The sequence below is a fragment of the Aedes albopictus genome, chromosome 2 (genome assembly GCF_035046485.1).
Source record: "Aedes albopictus strain Foshan chromosome 2, AalbF5, whole genome shotgun sequence".
In the NCBI taxonomy this organism is placed as follows: Eukaryota; Metazoa; Arthropoda; class Insecta; order Diptera; family Culicidae; genus Aedes; species Aedes albopictus.
This window is the reverse complement of record NC_085137.1, coordinates 349,057,475-349,073,939: the sequence shown is the minus strand read 5'-3', so window position 1 is coordinate 349,073,939 and position 16,465 is coordinate 349,057,475. Positions and strand designations below refer to the sequence as shown.

The 16,465-nt window shown below is 42.4% G+C and overlaps 1 protein-coding gene and 1 long non-coding RNA gene across 7 annotated transcripts in view; one reads left to right on the top strand and one right to left on the bottom strand.

Moving 5' to 3' along the window:
* LOC109430795 (G-protein coupled receptor dmsr-1) overlaps positions 1-16,465 on the bottom strand; it is a 505,508-nt gene that overhangs the window by 234,430 nt on the left and 254,613 nt on the right. The gene's annotated exons all lie outside the window — the stretch shown is intronic.
* LOC134288296 (uncharacterized) lies at positions 7,248-15,594 on the top strand. Of its 4 annotated transcripts, none has more exons than XR_009997888.1 (4): positions 7,248-8,644; positions 8,769-9,762; positions 9,887-13,614; positions 13,739-15,594. It is a non-coding gene; the product is annotated as an uncharacterized LOC134288296 (long non-coding RNA). The 4 variants fall into 4 exon arrangements; XR_009997887.1 differs by having other exon boundaries at positions 8,769-11,254; positions 11,379-13,614; XR_009997886.1 differs by having other exon boundaries at positions 8,769-11,752; positions 11,877-13,614.

Here is a 16,465-nt window from a genome sequence, read left to right as displayed (position 1 = left end):
ATGACTCTTTTCCAATTATTTCTTCTAGCATAGCTTCCGGACTTTTCCTGAACTTCTCTAGAAATTTTCCTGGAGTTTTTTGAAGATTTTAGTGATGTATTTCCATAAGTCTCTTCTGAAGTTGCAGCTAAAGATTTTTACTAAACTCTTTTAAAAATATCTTGAAGTTTTCTATGAACTTCAACATAAACCAGAATGTTTCATAAATATTTCCCAAAATGCCTCCAGGAATGCTCCTATGCTCCTAGCGAAATTCATCCTAAAGATACTCCGGATTTTTTCTGCAATTATTTCTGACAGTTTCTTAAAAATTATCTTTTGAAGTTCCTTTAAGATTGATGCTCAGATTTTCCTCAGGCGTTACTGCAATTGATCCTGGAATCTTGTTTGTAGTTTTCAGAATATATTTTATTGCTCGAATCTTACCGGAACGGATTGTTCTTTTTGTATTTTTAACATTTTATTTGTGTTTAACACTGTAAAAATTGATCAGCTAAACTTTTATGTTCGATTTCTCGAGAAACTTATTCCAATTTTATTTTTTGTTATTCCAAAAAATCGTTCAAAATTTCTGTACGTCGAAAAGTATTCCGCGGGCCGCATCTCAAGGCTTGGAGGGCCGCATGCGGCCCGCGGGCCGCAGAATGAGCACCACTGACCCAGACGGATCCGGTCGTGCTTCGTGTTTCAGACGAGTGTACAGCTTTGCCACGTTCCAAATGTTCTCACGATAACGTCCATGTCGTCCGCAAAGCACACAAATTAACCGTATTTTGTGAAAATCGTTCCTCGGCTGTCAAGCCCGGCTCGTCGCATCACACCTTCCAGAGCGATGTTGAAGAGTAGGCATGAGAGTCCGTCACCTTCACAGAAAAAAATACGTAATTGAAATTCAGCTAGAAATCATGCACATAAAGGGAATGCTAGAGTTAGTGCATTTTTACATGAGATATAATTTAAAATTACATTACCATCGTGTAAATTTCCGCCAACCATCGCGTAAACCATCATGAACTCCAACCGGTTACGTGACTATTAGCGGAAATTTACACGATTGTAACGTAGTTTTACATGATATCTCTTTATGTGCATTATTTCTCGCTGAATTTTACATGAATATTTTTTTCTGTGTTGTCGCAGTCCCCGGCAAGATTCGAATGAACTGGATAGTTCACCCGAAACCGTTACGCAGTTTTGCACACCGTCCATCGTTGCTTTAATCCAGTGGTGCTCATTCTGCGGCCCGCGGGCCGCATGCGGCCCTCCAAGCCTTGAGATGCGGCCCGCGGAATACTTTTCGACGTACAGAAATTTTGAACGATTTTTTGGAATAACAAAACATAAAATTGGAATAAGTTTCTCGAGAAATCGAACATAAAAGTTTAGCTGATCAATTTTTACAGTGTTAAACACAAATAAAATGTTAAAAATACAAAAAGAACAATCCGTTCCGGTAAGATTCGAGCAATAAAATATATTCTAAAAACTACAAACAAGATTCCAGGATCAATTGCAGTAACGCCTGAGGAAAATCTGAGCATCAATCTTAAAGGAACTTCAAAAGATAATTTTTAAGAAACTGTCAGAAATAATTGCAGAAAAAATCCGGAGTATCTTTAGGATGAATTTCGCTAGGAGCATAGGAGCATTCCTGGAGGCATTTTGGGAAATATTTATGAAACATTCTGGTTTATGTTGAAGTTCATAGAAAACTTCAAGATATTTTTAAAAGAGTTTAGTAAAAATCTTTAGCTGCAACTTCAGAAGAGACTTATGGAAATACATCACTAAAATCTTCAAAAAACTCCAGGAAAATTTCTAGAGAAGTTCAGGAAAAGTCCGGAAGCTATGCTAGAAGAAATAATTGGAAAAGAGTTATGAAAAATTCGTGAAATAACTTCAGAGCAATTGTAAAGGTAAATCAAAGAAAGGTTCTTGGAGGCGTTCCAAGGGAATTCTAGAAATACTAAAAGAAACTCCAGAAAAGTTTCTGCATAAGCAATTTCAAAAGAAGCTGTTAAAGAAATTGCTTGAAAATCTGGACCAACTCCAGAAAAAATTTCAAAAGAAGATCCAGCATTTTTGGAGCGATTCAGAAGAAATTCATATAAAAGTTGCATGAGAAATTACTGAAGTGCTTCAAGGCAATCTGGGGGCGACTCCTAAATTGTTTGATAAAATTGCAATTTGAAACTCACACTTTTTTGTACAGCAAGCCTATGAATCTCAATTGTGTTTTGTTTTCCTTAAAATACAAAAAAAACTTAAAGTTCTGCTAAATATATTATAGAACCTCAGTTTTTAGTAAATTTTTGTCACTTAACGAAAAATAAAAACTACATGAAGCAAGTTTAACCCTTACACAAGTTCTGAACGGTTTAGATTTTAAATAAATGTGTTGTAAAATGGTTATTTTTGTTGTTTTGTTCATCGATATTCTATGCAGCCCGCCGGTCGATCCCGAATTGTAAATTTGGCCCGCGGTATCCTTCAACCTGAGCACCACTGCTTTAATCAGTCTAGTCAGCTTCCCAGGAAAGCTCTGCGCCTTCAAAACTGACGTATGCCGCTTTGAAGTCGATGAACAGGTGATGCGTTGAGACCTGGTATTCACAGCATTTCTGGAGGATTTGCCGTACGGTGAAGATCTGGTCCGTTGTTGATCGGTCGTAGATGAAGCCGGCTGAATAACTTCCCACGAACTTATTCGTTTTAGGTGACAGCCCAAGCAACATACATGTTATATAAGAGTTACGACAGCGCAAGTTTCGGTTGTATAGAAGTTAATTTGACGTAATTCTAACATTGTGTTGAAATTACGTCTAATAAACTCATATACAACCAAAACTTGTGCTGTCGTTACTTTTATATAACATGTGTGTATAACGACGAAAGATGATCTGGGATAGTACTTTGTAGGCAGCATTCAAAATAGTGATCGCCCTGAAGTTCTCACATTCCAAATGGTCGCTTTTCTTGTGAATGGGGTAGATAGCCCCTTCCTACCACTCCTCCGATAGCTGTTAGGATTAGATCCTGATTATCAGCCGATGCAGAGAGGTGGCCTACTTTTCTGGACCCATCTTGATGAGTTCAGCTGCGATACCATCTTTACCAGCTGCTTTGTTTGTTTTGAGCTGGTGAATGGCATCATTAACTTCCCTCAGCGTAGGAGTTGGTCTGTCCTCCGTTGGGGGCTGTTCATAAACCACGTAGACTTTTGGGGGGGGGGGGGGGGGTCTGGCCAAAGTCTACGCTCCATACAAATTTCAAAATTTTTGAATGGACAAAAGTCTACGAGGGGGGAGGGGGGGTTCTGAGATTGCCAAATTTTGGTCTACGTGGTTTATGAACAGCCCCTTGCACTGGCGTCGTCGTTTCCTCCGTTGCCGTGGTCTCCCGTGCCTACGTTATCCATGCCATTCAGGTGCTGATCGAAGTGCTGCTTCCACCTTTCGATCACCTCACGTCCGTCCGGCAAGAGGCCTCCGTCCTTATCCCTGCATATTTCGGCTTGCGACACGAAGCCGTTGCGGGATGCGTTGAGCTTCTGATAGAACTTCCGTGTTTCTAGGAAACGGCACAGCAGTTCCATTTTTTCGCACTCCGCTTCTTCCAGGCGGTGCTTTATCTCCCGAAAGACGCGGATCTGCTGTTCGCACTCTACGTCGATCCATTTGTTCCGTCGATTTCGTTCCAGGTGCCCGATGGTGCTCTCGGCTGCGTCGTTGATGGCTCCTTTCACTGTACTCCAGCAGTCCTCTAAAAGGGCCTCATCGAGCTCGCCCTCGTCTGGCAACGCGGCCTCGAGATTCTGCGCGTATGCTGAGGCAACATCTGGTTGTTTTAGTCGCTCTATGTTGTACCTCGGCGGTCGCCGGTATCGTACATTGTTGATGACGGAGAGTTTTGGGCGCAGTTTGAGCATCACTAGGTAGTGGTCAGAATCGATGTTGGCGCCACGATAGGTCCTGATGTCGATAATGTCGGAGAAGTGCCGTCCGTCAATCAGAACGGGGTCGATTTGAGATTCCGTCTGCTGTGGTGATCTCCAGGTGTAACGATAAGGATGCTGTGTTGGAAAAAGGTGCTACGTATGGACGTTTTCGTTCGTCTGCTGGTGGGCGCTGAACATAGGGGCTGTCCATAAACCACGTGGTCATGAGGGGGGTTCGGCCAATGACCATTTTGTATGGACAAATAAAAAATTTTGTATGGACAAATGACCACGCGGGGGGGGGGGGGGGGGTTGAAAAGTCCCAAAAAAATGACCACGTGGTTTATGGACAGCCCCTTACCAATCGTCGGTCTGAATTCCTCCTCCTGGCCTACCTGAGCGTTAAAATCTCATATGATGATCTTGACGTCGTGGCTTGAGCAGCTAGCGTGGTTCAAAAAATCGTTTTTGCTCCACACCGCTTATTCGATTCGTTACCAGATTATGAGCGTTCTCCCAAAAATTGAGCTGATTTGGTCGAAAATTGAGAGTCCTTCCACAAGCCCTTCAAAGTTTGTATGATAATTCCCATGGGAAAAGGACGTTTTTCATTCAACTGACCGTAGCATTTCTTCAAGTGCCCTAGAGTGTAAGTTTAACCTTGGTAGTCCTAGGCTACTCTATCAGCTACAACTTTGCCGAAGACCACATTCAAATCGAACGCCTCATTAGTTAGTTATTGATTTTTATCCAGAATGAAAATCTTTGATCATGATGGTTACATTATTCGATGGGCATCACTGCAATTTGCTTTGAAACATAGTAGCCATGATTTCTGTGTGCTATCTTTGGCGTCAAGTGCAGCAATGTTGCCTGATGGGAAGCTGAACGATCACAGTTAAAGTTTCTCCAGTTGGATAAAAATGGATAATTAATTAATGAGACGTCCGATTTGAATGTGGTCTTCGGCAAAGTTGTAGGTGATAGAGCAGCCTGGGAGTGTCAAGAGTCAACTAACACTCTAGGGCACCTGGGGAAATGCTACGGTCAATTGAATAAAAAACCTCCTTTACCCATAGTGATTTCCATACAAACTTTGGAGGGCTTGTGCACTCTCAATTTTAACCAAATTAGCCAAATTTTTGGGAGATGGCTTAGAATCTGGTTACGAATCGAATAAGCGGCGTGGAGCAAAAACGATTTTTTGAACCACGCTATTGAGCAGCGGTCATACTCGCGTTTGAGCTGCGCGTAAAATGCGTCCTTGTCATCATCAGTGCTTCCGGAGTGTGGCTGTGCACGTTTGTTATGCTCAAGTTGAAGAATCGGCCCTTGATCCTCAAGCTGCACATTCTTTCGTTGATCGGCTATCAACCGATCACGCGCCTCTGCATTTCGCCCATCACGATAACAGCTGCTGCCAGCTCACGTGTGTTGCCGCAACTCTGGTAGATGGTAATCGTTCGCATCATGGATCCTGTCCAACACACCTCCTGCAGCGCTACGACGCCGATACCGCGGTCCTTCAGTAGAACGGCGAGTATGCGGGTGCTCCCAATGAAGTTGAGAGATCGGCAGTTCCACGAACAGCAAGTCCTCTTTGTTCGCTGGGGTCGTTGCTGTTGGTCTCGGTTCGTATTATTCTGTTGCGGATTTTACGTTCACAATGTTTTTTATGGCTGGCTCGTAAAGCCTGACACCAACCCCCTACTTTCCGGAGGATCATAGTGCACAGTTGAGCTTAGAGTCCTTTCCTGGCACACGGAGCACGTAGATCAGCTGCTTGTAACATGGAGATCAGACGCTGTTGTGAGCTGCTCCTCCTGGAGAACAGACGCTCAGGTTTGCAGAAGCAAACCACCCCTCCCCCCCCCCCCCCCACTTCCCTGTCATCCTATGACCAAAGTTCCCACTGGGGTTGGTTACCCGATCTTCCCTAAGGTTGCGCGTAGTTTCAGGACGGTACCACGAGGAGGTAGGGATAGAAGTTGCTGGGCAGAGGCTAGTGGATTACAATGAGATCTTTATTGCGCAGCATACCCAGCCTTTACGGTGCCAAATAATTACAAATTTTGTTAAATTCATAATTTGTAAATCAGATTTGTTTCCGTGTAGTTTGTAGTTAAATTATCAAAAATCTCACTTTAAACATTTATGCGAATTATCCACCAATATTCATTATACTCCTCCTCTTCCTCTTCTTGGCGTAACGTCCTCACTGGGACAAAGCCTGCTTCTCAGCTTAGTGTTCAATGAGCACTTCCACAGTTTTTAACTGAGAGCTTCCTCTGCCAATGACCATTTTGCATGCGTATATCGTGTGGCAGGCACGAAGATACTCTATGCCCAAGGATGTCAAGGAAATTTCCTTTACGAAAAGATCCTGGACCGACCGGGAATCGAACCCGTCACCCTCAGCATGGTCATGCTGAATACCCGTGCGTTTACCGCCTCGGCTATATGGGCCCGGCTATTCATTATACTCATTGGAGGGTAAATGTTCCTCCGATAATAATTGGATAAACGATGAACTGTGATTATTAAAACATCTGGAATACTTTGTATGCTATATTATGCGTTCACAGTGCAAAGGTTAACCCAACCCAACTCTATTCAAACTTCAAATTTCAGCAATTAATAGTCACTACTGGGAATCGAACATCACCAAGCTCGATAAACAAATCTGCGCATGGATAATTTCTCAGAATTTCACCTAATTGGTGTCTATTCAGCTAGATTGAACGCGGCGGTAGAGCAGATAAAAGTCATCAGGTGGAGCATAAATTTTCGTATCCGCGTTTGGCGATGATGATGATGACGAAACAAGCCCATTAATTAGGGAAAATCAGATAGCAATCAGCCAGCTGAAACATATCGGTTTGCCCCGTTAGCGGTGTAAGTAGTGCCGTTTCCAGTGCTACTACATGGGTGACAGCTGCGCGCAATCCATCGCCTGAATACATTTCCGATTAAATAAGAGAGGCCGGCCAGTAAGTGTTCCCGTGTTTGTTTATCGTTGTATCGAGCGGAGTTTTCAGCGTGGGATGTTTTTTCGATTCAACAGCACTCATGAAAGCAAACTGTGCCATGACATCCAGCCGCAGTTCATGAACTGAGCCTGAAATGTTGATTAAATGGATTTGTATTTTATCACGATTGACTTCACGGGCTGAACTGATTGGTGCTTGTATCACCGACCAACGTTCCATTTATTATGCTGAGGTACATGGATGCAAAAAAAAGTCGTTGACCTAGGATATGATTGAGTCAAATTTTTTTTGTCAATTTGAATTGCCCAAAATGCTCTCAAATGACGTTTTATTATTTTTTGCTACCTGAGGGGGTGGTCGTGGGTACCGACTATTGCCAAATCCCATTTACACTCAATCTGGTACGGTCAGGGCGTTAACACTGAACACCCAAAATGGTCAAAAATAACGTTTTATTAAATTTTGCCTCCTGAGGGGGTGGTCGTGGGTACCGACTATTGTCAAATCCCATTTACACTCAATCTGGTACGGTCAGGGCGTTAACACTGAACACCCAAAATGGTCAAAAATAACGTTTTATTAAATTTTGCCTCCTGAGGGGGTGGTCGTGGGTACCGACTATTGTCAAATCCCATTTACACTCAATCTGGTACGGTCAGGGCGTTAACACTGAACACCCAAAATGGTCAAAAATAACGTTTAATTAAATTTTGCTTCCTGAGGGGGTGGTCGTGGGTACCGACTATTGCCAAATCCCATTTACACTCAATCTGGTACGGTCAGGGCGTTAACACTGAACACCCAAAATGGTCAAAAATAACGTTTTATTAAATTTTGCTTCCTGAGGGGGTGGTCGTGGGTACCGACTATTGCCAAATCCCATTTACACTCAATCTGGTACGGTCAGGGCGTTAACACTGAACACCCAAAATGGTCAAAAATAACGTTTTATTAAATTTTGCTTCCTGAGGGGGTGGTCGTGGGTACCGACTATTGCCAAATCCCATTTACACTCAATCTGGTACGGTCAGGGCGTTAACACTGAACACCCAAAATGGTCAAAAATAACGTTTTATTAAATTTTGCTTCCTGAGGGGGTGGTCGTGGGTACCGACTATTGCCAAATCCCATTTACACTCAATCTGGTACGGTCAGGGCGTTAACACTGAACACCCAAAATGGTCAAAAATAACGTTTTATTAAATTTTGCTTCCTGAGGGGGTGGTCGTGGGTACCGACTATTGCCAAATCCCATTTACACTCAATCTGGTACGGTCAGGGCGTTAACACTGAACACCCAAAATGGTCAAAAATAACGTTTTATTAAATTTTGCCTCCTGAGGGGGTGGTCGTGGGTACCGACTATTGCCAAATCCCATTTACACTCAATCTGGTACGGTCAGGGCGTTAACACTGAACACCCAAAATGGTCAAAAATAACGTTTTATTAAATTTTGCCTCCTGAGGGGGTGGTCGTGGGTACCGACTATTGCCAAATCCCATTTACACTCAATCTGGTACGGTCAGGGCGTTAACACTGAACACCCAAAATGGTCAAAAATAACGTTTTATTAAATTTTGCTTCCTGAGGGGGTGGTCGTGGGTACCGACTATTGCCAAATCCCATTTACACTCAATCTGGTACGGTCAGGGCGTTAACACTGAACACCCAAAATGGTCAAAAATAACGTTTTATTAAATTTTGCCTCCTGAGGGGGTGGTCGTGGGTACCGACTATTGCCAAATCCCATTTACACTCAATCTGGTACGGTCAGGGCGTTAACACTGAACACCCAAAATGGTCAAAAATAACGTTTTATTAAATTTTGCTTCCTGAGAAGGTGGTCGTGAAGTGAAGTGAAGTGATTTTTTTTTGAAAGATGTGCACCACGTGGATGGTGGTAAAAATCACATTAACCATTTTACATGGTTATTTTGAGAAAAATCTTTTTTGACTTAAAAATAAAGCCCCTTAGTCGTCGACTAACCGTGACTAAGGAGGACGACAGGGCTGATCAAATTTTTTTTGTCAATTTGAATTGCCCAAAATGCTCTCAAATGACGTTTTATTATTTTTTGCTACCTGAGGGGGTGGTCGTGGGTACCGACTATTGCCAAATCCCATTTACACTCAATCTGGTACGGTCAGGGCGTTAACACTGAACACCCAAAATGGTCAAAAATAACGTTTTATTAAATTTTGCCTCCTGAGGGGGTGGTCGTGGGTACCGACTATTGCCAAATCCCATTTACACTCAATCTGGTACGGTCAGGGCGTTAACACTGAACACCCAAAATGGTCAAAAATAACGTTTTATTAAATTTTGCCTCCTGAGGGGGTGGTCGTGGGTACCGACTATTGTCAAATCCCATTTACACTCAATCTGGTACGGTCAGGGCGTTAACACTGAACACCCAAAATGGTCAAAAATAACGTTTAATTAAATTTTGCTTCCTGAGGGGGTGGTCGTGGGTACCGACTATTGCCAAATCCCATTTACACTCAATCTGGTACGGTCAGGGCGTTAACACTGAACACCCAAAATGGTCAAAAATAACGTTTTATTAAATTTTGCTTCCTGAGGGGGTGGTCGTGGGTACCGACTATTGCCAAATCCCATTTACACTCAATCTGGTACGGTCAGGGCGTTAACACTGAACACCCAAAATGGTCAAAAATAACGTTTTATTAAATTTTGCTTCCTGAGGGGGTGGTCGTGGGTACCGACTATTGCCAAATCCCATTTACACTCAATCTGGTACGGTCAGGGCGTTAACACTGAACACCCAAAATGGTCAAAAATAACGTTTTATTAAATTTTGCCTCCTGAGGGGGTGGTCGTGGGTACCGACTATTGTCAAATCCCATTTACACTCAATCTGGTACGGTCAGGGCGTTAACACTGAACACCCAAAATGGTCAAAAATAACGTTTTATTAAATTTTGCTTCCTGAGAAGGTGGTCGTGAAGTGAAGTGAAGTGATTTTTTTTTGAAAGATGTGCACCACGTGGATGGTGGTAAAAATCACATTAACCATTTTACATGGTTATTTTGAGAAAAATCTTTTTTGACTTAAAAATAAAGCCCCTTAGTCGTCGACTAACCGTGACTAAGGAGGACGACAGGGCTGATCAAATTTTTTTTGTCAATTTGAATTGCCCAAAATGCTCTCAAATGACGTTTTATTATTTTTTGCTACCTGAGGGGGTGGTCGTGGGTACCGACTATTGCCAAATCCCATTTACACTCAATCTGGTACGGTCAGGGCGTTAACACTGAACACCCAAAATGGTCAAAAATAACGTTTTATTAAATTTTGCTTCCTGAGAAGGTGGTCGTGAAGTGAAGTGAAGTGATTTTTTTTTGAAAGATGTGCACCACGTGGATGGTGGTAAAAATCACATTAACCATTTTACATGGTTATTTTGAGAAAAATCTTTTTTGACTTAAAAATAAAGCCCCTTAGTCGTCGACTAACCGTGACTAAGGAGGACGACAGGGCTGATCAAATTTTTTTTGTCAATTTGAATTGCCCAAAATGCTCTCAAATGACGTTTTATTATTTTTTGCTACCTGAGGGGGTGGTCGTGGGTACCGACTATTGCCAAATCCCATTTACACTCAATCTGGTACGGTCAGGGCGTTAACACTGAACACCCAAAATGGTCAAAAATAACGTTTTATTAAATTTTGCCTCCTGAGGGGGTGGTCGTGGGTACCGACTATTGCCAAATCCCATTTACACTCAATCTGGTACGGTCAGGGCGTTAACACTGAACACCCAAAATGGTCAAAAATAACGTTTTATTAAATTTTGCCTCCTGAGGGGGTGGTCGTGGGTACCGACTATTGTCAAATCCCATTTACACTCAATCTGGTACGGTCAGGGCGTTAACACTGAACACCCAAAATGGTCAAAAATAACGTTTAATTAAATTTTGCTTCCTGAGGGGGTGGTCGTGGGTACCGACTATTGCCAAATCCCATTTACACTCAATCTGGTACGGTCAGGGCGTTAACACTGAACACCCAAAATGGTCAAAAATAACGTTTTATTAAATTTTGCTTCCTGAGGGGGTGGTCGTGGGTACCGACTATTGCCAAATCCCATTTACACTCAATCTGGTACGGTCAGGGCGTTAACACTGAACACCCAAAATGGTCAAAAATAACGTTTTATTAAATTTTGCTTCCTGAGGGGGTGGTCGTGGGTACCGACTATTGCCAAATCCCATTTACACTCAATCTGGTACGGTCAGGGCGTTAACACTGAACACCCAAAATGGTCAAAAATAACGTTTTATTAAATTTTGCCTCCTGAGGGGGTGGTCGTGGGTACCGACTATTGTCAAATCCCATTTACACTCAATCTGGTACGGTCAGGGCGTTAACACTGAACACCCAAAATGGTCAAAAATAACGTTTTATTAAATTTTGCTTCCTGAGAAGGTGGTCGTGAAGTGAAGTGAAGTGATTTTTTTTTGAAAGATGTGCACCACGTGGATGGTGGTAAAAATCACATTAACCATTTTACATGGTTATTTTGAGAAAAATCTTTTTTGACTTAAAAATAAAGCCCCTTAGTCGTCGACTAACCGTGACTAAGGAGGACGACAGGGCTGATCAAATTTTTTTTGTCAATTTGAATTGCCCAAAATGCTCTCAAATGACGTTTTATTATTTTTTGCTACCTGAGGGGGTGGTCGTGGGTACCGACTATTGCCAAATCCCATTTACACTCAATCTGGTACGGTCAGGGCGTTAACACTGAACACCCAAAATGGTCAAAAATAACGTTTTATTAAATTTTGCCTCCTGAGGGGGTGGTCGTGGGTACCGACTATTGTCAAATCCCATTTACACTCAATCTGGTACGGTCAGGGCGTTAACACTGAACACCCAAAATGGTCAAAAATAACGTTTTATTAAATTTTGCTTCCTGAGAAGGTGGTCGTGAAGTGAAGTGAAGTGATTTTTTTTTGAAAGATGTGCACCACGTGGATGGTGGTAAAAATCACATTAACCATTTTACATGGTTATTTTGAGAAAAATCTTTTTTGACTTAAAAATAAAGCCCCTTAGTCGTCGACTAACCGTGACTAAGGAGGACGACAGGGCTGATCAAATTTTTTTTGTCAATTTGAATTGCCCAAAATGCTCTCAAATGACGTTTTATTATTTTTTGCTACCTGAGGGGGTGGTCGTGGGTACCGACTATTGCCAAATCCCATTTACACTCAATCTGGTACGGTCAGGGCGTTAACACTGAACACCCAAAATGGTCAAAAATAACGTTTTATTAAATTTTGCCTCCTGAGGGGGTGGTCGTGGGTACCGACTATTGTCAAATCCCATTTACACTCAATCTGGTACGGTCAGGGCGTTAACACTGAACACCCAAAATGGTCAAAAATAACGTTTTATTAAATTTTGCCTCCTGAGGGGGTGGTCGTGGGTACCGACTATTGCCAAATCCCATTTACACTCAATCTGGTACGGTCAGGGCGTTAACACTGAACACCCAAAATGGTCAAAAATAACGTTTTATTAAATTTTGCCTCCTGAGGGGGTGGTCGTGGGTACCGACTATTGTCAAATCCCATTTACACTCAATCTGGTACGGTCAGGGCGTTAACACTGAACACCCAAAATGGTCAAAAATAACGTTTTATTAAATTTTGCTTCCTGAGGGGGTGGTCGTGGGTACCGACTATTGCCAAATCCCATTTACACTCAATCTGGTACGGTCAGGGCGTTAACACTGAACACCCAAAATGGTCAAAAATAACGTTTTATTAAATTTTGCTTCCTGAGGGGGTGGTCGTGGGTACCGACTATTGCCAAATCCCATTTACACTCAATCTGGTACGGTCAGGGCGTTAACACTGAACACCCAAAATGGTCAAAAATAACGTTTTATTAAATTTTGCCTCCTGAGGGGGTGGTCGTGGGTACCGACTATTGCCAAATCCCATTTACACTCAATCTGGTACGGTCAGGGCGTTAACACTGAACACCCAAAATGGTCAAAAATAACGTTTTATTAAATTTTGCTTCCTGAGGGGGTGGTCGTGGGTACCGACTATTGCCAAATCCCATTTACACTCAATCTGGTACGGTCAGGGCGTTAACACTGAACACCCAAAATGGTCAAAAATAACGTTTTATTAAATTTTGCTTCCTGAGGGGGTGGTCGTGGGTACCGACTATTGCCAAATCCCATTTACACTCAATCTGGTACGGTCAGGGCGTTAACACTGAACACCCAAAATGGTCAAAAATAACGTTTTATTAAATTTTGCTTCCTGAGGGGGTGGTCGTGGGTACCGACTATTGCCAAATCCCATTTACACTCAATCTGGTACGGTCAGGGCGTTAACACTGAACACCCAAAATGGTCAAAAATAACGTTTTATTAAATTTTGCCTCCTGAGGGGGTGGTCGTGGGTACCGACTATTGCCAAATCCCATTTACACTCAATCTGGTACGGTCAGGGCGTTAACACTGAACACCCAAAATGGTCAAAAATAACGTTTTATTAAATTTTGCTTCCTGAGGGGGTGGTCGTGGGTACCGACTATTGCCAAATCCCATTTACACTCAATCTGGTACGGTCAGGGCGTTAACACTGAACACCCAAAATGGTCAAAAATAACGTTTTATTAAATTTTGCCTCCTGAGGGGGTGGTCGTGGGTACCGACTATTGCCAAATCCCATTTACACTCAATCTGGTACGGTCAGGGCGTTAACACTGAACACCCAAAATGGTCAAAAATAACGTTTTATTAAATTTTGCTTCCTGAGAAGGTGGTCGTGAAGTGAAGTGAAGTGATTTTTTTTTGAAAGATGTGCACCACGTGGATGGTGGTAAAAATCACATTAACCATTTTACATGGTTATTTTGAGAAAAATCTTTTTTGACTTAAAAATAAAGCCCCTTAGTCGTCGACTAACCGTGACTAAGGAGGACGACAGGGCTGATCAAATTTTTTTTGTCAATTTGAATTGCCCAAAATGCTCTCAAATGACGTTTTATTATTTTTTGCTACCTGAGGGGGTGGTCGTGGGTACCGACTATTGCCAAATCCCATTTACACTCAATCTGGTACGGTCAGGGCGTTAACACTGAACACCCAAAATGGTCAAAAATAACGTTTTATTAAATTTTGCCTCCTGAGGGGGTGGTCGTGGGTACCGACTATTGCCAAATCCCATTTACACTCAATCTGGTACGGTCAGGGCGTTAACACTGAACACCCAAAATGGTCAAAAATAACGTTTTATTAAATTTTGCCTCCTGAGGGGGTGGTCGTGGGTACCGACTATTGTCAAATCCCATTTACACTCAATCTGGTACGGTCAGGGCGTTAACACTGAACACCCAAAATGGTCAAAAATAACGTTTAATTAAATTTTGCTTCCTGAGGGGGTGGTCGTGGGTACCGACTATTGCCAAATCCCATTTACACTCAATCTGGTACGGTCAGGGCGTTAACACTGAACACCCAAAATGGTCAAAAATAACGTTTTATTAAATTTTGCTTCCTGAGGGGGTGGTCGTGGGTACCGACTATTGCCAAATCCCATTTACACTCAATCTGGTACGGTCAGGGCGTTAACACTGAACACCCAAAATGGTCAAAAATAACGTTTTATTAAATTTTGCTTCCTGAGGGGGTGGTCGTGGGTACCGACTATTGCCAAATCCCATTTACACTCAATCTGGTACGGTCAGGGCGTTAACACTGAACACCCAAAATGGTCAAAAATAACGTTTTATTAAATTTTGCTTCCTGAGGGGGTGGTCGTGGGTACCGACTATTGCCAAATCCCATTTACACTCAATCTGGTACGGTCAGGGCGTTAACACTGAACACCCAAAATGGTCAAAAATAACGTTTTATTAAATTTTGCTTCCTGAGGGGGTGGTCGTGGGTACCGACTATTGCCAAATCCCATTTACACTCAATCTGGTACGGTCAGGGCGTTAACACTGAACACCCAAAATGGTCAAAAATAACGTTTTATTAAATTTTGCCTCCTGAGGGGGTGGTCGTGGGTACCGACTATTGCCAAATCCCATTTACACTCAATCTGGTACGGTCAGGGCGTTAACACTGAACACCCAAAATGGTCAAAAATAACGTTTTATTAAATTTTGCTTCCTGAGGGGGTGGTCGTGGGTACCGACTATTGCCAAATCCCATTTACACTCAATCTGGTACGGTCAGGGCGTTAACACTGAACACCCAAAATGGTCAAAAATAACGTTTTATTAAATTTTGCCTCCTGAGGGGGTGGTCGTGGGTACCGACTATTGCCAAATCCCATTTACACTCAATCTGGTACGGTCAGGGCGTTAACACTGAACACCCAAAATGGTCAAAAATAACGTTTTATTAAATTTTGCTTCCTGAGGGGGTGGTCGTGGGTACCGACTATTGCCAAATCCCATTTACACTCAATCTGGTACGGTCAGGGCGTTAACACTGAACACCCAAAATGGTCAAAAATAACGTTTTATTAAATTTTGCCTCCTGAGGGGGTGGTCGTGGGTACCGACTATTGCCAAATCCCATTTACACTCAATCTGGTACGGTCAGGGCGTTAACACTGAACACCCAAAATGGTCAAAAATAACGTTTTATTAAATTTTGCTTCCTGAGAAGGTGGTCGTGAAGTGAAGTGAAGTGATTTTTTTTTGAAAGATGTGCACCACGTGGATGGTGGTAAAAATCACATTAACCATTTTACATGGTTATTTTGAGAAAAATCTTTTTTGACTTAAAAATAAAGCCCCTTAGTCGTCGACTAACCGTGACTAAGGAGGACGACAGGGCTGATTGAGGTTAAAGTTTTGAATTGAAATCGGAAACCCATTTCAACAAAATCCAAGTGGCATGTTAATCAATATTTCAGTTTCATACGTTTAACAAAAATCCATTTCATGGCACCAGAAATCATATCGTATATCAGGCTTTTAATGGTTGAGCCTTAAAGTTAAAGAAAAAAAAAAACTCGCGATCTTGAATTTTGAGCCGCCATAATGGATTTAAGTCCATCATCTGAGAAATTCTGGTCCCCATTTTTGGACTCCAGACCTCTTACCCATACCAGTAGCGCCTAAATTCCAATCAATAGTTGCCATATTGAATTTTAGTATTTTCATACAAAAAGCGTTATGAAGGGGGGGGGGAGGTTTAAAAATGACGATTTTGGCATTACGTAATAAATGGATGCTACTACATAATTCATGGATTTAGGGCCTAAAATCAATTAAACAGACGCCATATTGATTTTTGAGCCGCTGTCAAAGATTTTAGATCGCCATCTTGCATATTATGGCCATTATGGCCATTTTTGGACTGCAGACATCTTCCCCATACCAAATATACCCATCATGTTGTGCCCAGCGGATGTTGTACCCTGATCGACTGATTGCCGTTCGCAACTGATATACTAACGGCACTTAGTGAGAGGAAGAGTGGTTGAAGGCTACGCTTTCGTAATGCAGTCGCATTGAAGATGGAAAGC